This window comes from Solanum pennellii, chromosome 4, assembly GCF_001406875.1.
Source record: "Solanum pennellii chromosome 4, SPENNV200".
NCBI classification, from domain to species: Eukaryota; Viridiplantae; Streptophyta; class Magnoliopsida; order Solanales; family Solanaceae; genus Solanum; species Solanum pennellii.
In genome coordinates this window covers 23,906,182-23,911,981 of record NC_028640.1, presented here as the reverse complement: position 1 = coordinate 23,911,981, position 5,800 = coordinate 23,906,182, and the positions used below count along the sequence as shown (strand labels likewise).

The 5,800-nt window shown below is 33.1% G+C and overlaps 1 long non-coding RNA gene across 1 annotated transcript; it reads left to right on the top strand.

Annotated features, from left to right (window-relative positions):
• Nucleotides 1–3,565: 3,565 nt before the first annotated feature.
• LOC107017238 lies at nt 3,566–5,509 on the top strand. The gene is made up of 3 exons (XR_001456476.2): nt 3,566–3,985; nt 4,161–4,279; nt 4,734–5,509. It is a non-coding gene; the product is annotated as an uncharacterized LOC107017238 (long non-coding RNA).
• The last annotated feature ends 291 nt before the right edge of the window (nt 5,510–5,800 follow it).

Here is a 5,800-nt window from a genome sequence, read left to right as displayed (position 1 = left end):
CATCTCAGGTGTAGCTCGGGGCATGACACCATTTGACTGTGGTGTATAAGGTGATGTAATTTGATGAATAATACAGTATTCCAAACATATCTCTGCAAACAAAGATTTGTATTCTCCATCCCTATCACTACGAATCATATTTATCTTTAGATTCAATTGGTTCTCCGTTTCACTTTTGTATTGATTAAATGCATCAATTGATTCATACTTAAAATTAAGCAAATATACATAACAAAATTGAGTGTAATCGTCAATTAAAGTTACAAATAACTTTTTTTACCACGAGATGGTGTTGACTTCATGTCGCATATATCTGTGTGCATTAAGTCTAAATGTTTTGAATTTCGTTCAACAAACTTACAAGGATGTTTAACAAACTTACTTTACACATAAATTTTGCATTTCAATTTATCTCATTTAAAAACAAGTCATACTTCTAGAGTAAATAATTTTTGCAAGATTTTGTTATTTACATGTCCCAAATGGCATGCCATAAATCATTTTACTCAAATAAGTAAAAAGAGGCACAATTCTTATTAATACTGTCAACAACAATTACATTCATTTTGAAAAGGCTCTCATTTAGGTAGTCTTTTCCTATGAACATCTCATTTATACTTATTACAGCTTTGTCACTAACTAGGACACACTTAAACCCATTCTTAACGAGTAGTGCAACAGAAACTAAATTATTTCTAATAGTAGGGACATGCAGAATATTGTTCAAAGTCAACACCTTGTTGGATGTCATTTTCAACATTACTTTCCCAGTATGCAATCTTTGTTGTTGTCGTTTCCCAGGTACAAATTTTCATCGTACTCAGCAAAGGTGTACGTTGCAAAGGCTTCTTTCACAGAGCAAATATGTCTAATGGAACATGAATTAAGAAACAACTTCTTCGAATTTCTAACTAAGTTACACTCCGAGATCATTGCACACAAGTCATCTGCATCTTTCATCTCTTCTAGGATGTATGTTTGACTTTTGCCTTTGCTTTGTCTTTGTCCTTTCTTGGAGTACGACAGTCAGAAGACCTATGACCAGTCTTACCACCAAAGTAACAGTTTTCTTTGAATTTCTTCTTGGTCTTTTCTGACTTTTGTTCGTAGGACTTCTTTCTCTTCTTGTCTTTGGTAGCAGCTTCTTCAACATTATTAACTCCAATGATTGTCGAACTCTTGCGAGACTTCTTTTCAGTGATATTTTTATCTTCTCAATCTTGAGTTGAACCACAATATCTTCAAACTTCATTTATTTTCGCTTGTGCTTTAGATAATTCTTAAAGTCGTTTCATGATGGAGGCAACTTCTCGATCATTGTAGCCACTTGAAAAGCTTCATTTACTACCATATCTTCAGCAATCAGATCATGGAAAATAAGTTGTGGTTCCTGCACTTGTGATCCATCAGTTTTACTATCTACAATTTTATAGTCTAAAAATATTAATTGCGACCACAAACTTTTTCAAGCATGCGTCTTCTGTCTTATATTTCTTCTCAATTTCATTCCACAATACTTTTGAAGTTGTCATTGCACTATAGACATTATATAAATCATCCTCTAAAGCACTCAGAATGTAGCCTTTATATTGGAAATATGTCTGTTTCCATGCTTCAATAATCATGAATTTTCTGCCTGACATTTCAGCAACAGGCACTGAAGTTTCTTCATTGGTAAATTTCTGCAAACCAAGAGTGGTAAGCCAGAAAAACACCTGTTGTTGTCATCCTTTGAAATTCACACTAGACAATTTTTTTGATTTCTCTGTTTGTGGTACAGCAGTTCAGGTTGGTGTAGCAACAACCACTATAACATTGTTGTTTACCTTTTCTGATAAACAAAACTGATACAGATTCAGTAAGAAATAACTTAAAATTGCAGACTTGAATGAATATAAAACCACAAATATTTTCTCTCCACCAGAAACGAAGATTAAAATAAAAATATAATTTCCTTAAGATTGTTACCAATATGTGTTTGAAAAATACATTAGTGATTCCAATAAAACTTCACAAAAACACGAAGTTACCAAAGTTTAATGCACCAGTAAGAAAGATAAACAGAGATTAATTCATAAAAAAAACTAAAATCTGTAAACGTACCAGAATCTGAAAAATTCAAACAGAGAAAGATCAAACCCACTGAATGCATAGTGTCCCCTTAAGGAAATTATTCCCCTATAGTATCAGATATTTGATTTGGAATATGTTCTCCCAAGACAAAATGATCTCAATCATCAGCATATTGATACTCAAAACTCTGGTGTCAGCGAACCACGGAAAATTCAAATAAAATGGGAAGGAATTTAAGTAAAATGGGTAGCGCGCGGATTTGGTTCGGATCGGTCAATTAACTGAATAATTGAAAAAATTTGGTTGTTTCGGTTAATTAACTAATCAATTGATATGTTTTGGCCATTTAATTTATTTTAATTAAATAAATAAATAATTAAAACAACATTTGTGCAATAAATAATCTCTTGATCATTTTCTAATGCCAAAGCAGAAGCCGAAGTCTAGCGATGACGGCGACAGCGCGATGGGGTTCCTCTTTCAAACCCTTTTAATAATTAATAGGAGTGTTCCTATATTTAAACTCTCCAATTTTTCTTTTCACCACTAATGAGGGACAAATGTCTTTTCATAAAACCGTAAGAGAATTTTTCAAATTCTCAACTTTCCAAGTTCCTCTTCTTTTCATTTTCCCTCCATTTCCCATTTACTCTTGCTACATACCCAACATTTGCATCTTATATCTTTGAGTTATTAAAACAGAGCATGTGGTGATGGAGATTTAGGTGGTGGTTTACATCGAAATTGATTGTTGATGTGCTTTTTATCATATACTAGTTAACACAAATTATTTTTGGTGAATTTTTAGTAGAGCTACATTCTAAAATGAGAGGGAGCTTAGTGATCTAAGATATATGTGGGCGGACAACTGATAGTGGAGGAGTCAAGCTCACCTGGTGGATCAAAGAAGCCCATATCGCCGGTGTTGTTGTCGTCTGGTAAAGAGAAGAACAATGAAGAAGAAAACGTAAAAAGTAACAAATAAATAAAAGGAACATTAAAAATTTTTTTAAAAGCAAAAGTTATATGAAATAAGGAAAATATTAAAGTTTTAGTTAGTCTTTTTGCATGACCTACACCTTTTTTGCAACTTTAGCGTTGTGGGAGCAAATAATTTCTCTTTAAAATAGTTTCAGGGGTTTATAGGACTCTCGTGAAATATAAGTGTGTTGTTGAAATTTCGAATATAGATTTGTGGGGAGGGGGGGGGGGTTAGACAATTTTCTCTTTATTTGAATGTTTAACGGTACCAATTAATTTACATTTTGATATTTTTATTTGACTTCTAAAAGTATATATCTATGTTATATGTCTTTATTAATAATTTTGCATTAATACTTGTTAGGTAACTTCCAAACAAAAATGCTCATTTCCTTGATCTCTAATTTAAATATATAAATAAACACGTGAATTAAATAACTTTTTTAAAAAAAATGAAATTTGGGCAGCAGCCCAATTTATTACAATAAACGAAATCATATTTAGGCCCAAATGAGATCTAGGACAAAAGAAGCAAAAATACAGACAATAAAATACTATAGCATAAACTAATATTCTAAAAAAGGGAAGTATCAACATATGGTCTAGATAAGACCAGGTCTCTTCATCTTTTTCATTGTGCAACAGCTTCAAGGTTCTTCAAAGGCCATCATGTCATCCCCTATTACCTTCATCTCCATGAGCTTGAGCGATATCCATCTAGAAATTTAACCTCTCAGAAATGTCATGGAATCTATCTCTGTGAAGACTTCTTCAGTTGAACGATTGTAAGAGCAACAAGATTGAAAAAATGGCCACGAACCAGTGTGGGAGAGAATCGATAGATAGTGACCATTTCACCCTTATTATCTTTCCTCGTATACAAAAAGAGTTCCATAAGAACTAATACCATTGCATACAAATTCATAAATAGGTATGTTATTAACCAACTTTCTATTGAACTCCTTCTCCTTACTTAATATAGAAATGTGCGGTAGATTAGCTCACTTGTCCACTACGGTTGATTGATAAATTGTTGTTTGTTGCTGCTTTAGTGTACTTGTACCTTTGCTTATGCTTATGCATTTTATTGTTCTACTTTATATCAGATGCTTTCATTGCGCCTTGAACTGTTTGTGTGCCTAGCAAAGTCAAAGCATTAAGGGCAGCCTGGAGTACTACACTTGTTGAATGCCTTGAATTGGACCCGTTACAAACAGAACCGACGGTATACAATGTTGTTGTATTGGGCCCTTAATTATCTGTCAATTCTGTATGTTGGGCCCAAGCCTGTTAGGGCATAGCTTAGCACTATATATAGACGCTATGGCAAACCCTATTCTGTAATTCTGTTCTTGCCTCTCCATAATAAAACTGCTCTCCCTCTTCCCCGTGGACGTAGCCAATTTATTGGTGAACCACGTAAATCTGTTGTCTTGTTTTTCGCGTTTATATTTTCTCGTATTATCTCAAATTCCGCATAACAACACTGACTATAGAAACTGACTCTCTAATTACAAAGAAGATATTGGATGATTTTTAGGACATTCCGTGGGTTGTTTCTGTAGTTGTGCAAAACATTAAGAAGTTGCTAAGCAATGGGAATGGGGAGATTGTGCATGTCTATAGAGAAGGGAACAAATTGGCAGATTTTTTATTGAACAATGCTGCTCATTTTGCAGGTGCAGACACTATTATACAAATTATAATCATTTTTCACAATTACCAGTTCAAGGTCTAGCCATTCCACAATTGGAAAAAAGGAAAATCCCCAATTTAAGAACCAAGCTACTACAAAACACGAACTTCACTAGGCATACAAACAGTTCAAGGCGCAATGAATCCAACTGATATAAAATACAACAAAAGATTCTTAAGCATAAGCAAAGATACAAGTACACTAAAGCAGCAACAAACAACAATTTATCAATCAACCGTAGTGGACAAGTGAGCTAATCTACCGCACATTTCTATATAAAGTAAGGAGAAGGAGTTCGATAGAAAGTTAGTTAATAACAGACCTACTTCTGAATTTTAATACAGTGGTATTAGTTCTTATAGAACTCATTATGTATACGAGGGAAGATCATGAGGGTGAATTGTTCACTATCTGTCTATTCTCTCCTCCACTTGTTCCTAGCCATTTTCTCGATCTTATTCTCTTACAATCATTGAGCTGAAGAAGTTTTCATTTAGATAGATTCCATGAAATTTGTGAGAGGTTAAATATCTAAATGGAAATCGCTCAAGCGCAAGGAGATGAAGGCAATAGGAGATGACATGATGACCATTCAAGGACCTTGAAGCTACTGCACAATGAAGATGAAGAGACCTGGTCTTATCTAGACAAGATGTGGATAGTTTCTTTTTTTATAATATTAGTTTATGATTTATGTTTTTTAATCTGTATTTTTGCTCATTTATTCTAGGTCTCGTTTGGACCTGGATACGATTTCGTTTATTCTTATAAAATGGGTTGATTCTCGAATTTAAATTTAAAAAAAAAGTTATATATTTCAAGTATTTATTTAAATATCTAAATTAGAGATCAAGAAAAGGGACATTTTTGTTTGTATCCTTATGCTTTGCTTTTGTCAAACTTTAGTTAAATCTAAGAAGTACTCATGCAAAATTATTAATAAAGACATAGAACATGGATATATACTTTTAGACATCAAATAAAAATATCAAATTATTAATTAATTTGTACCATTCAACATTCAAAGAAAGAGAAAATGGTCTAACCCCC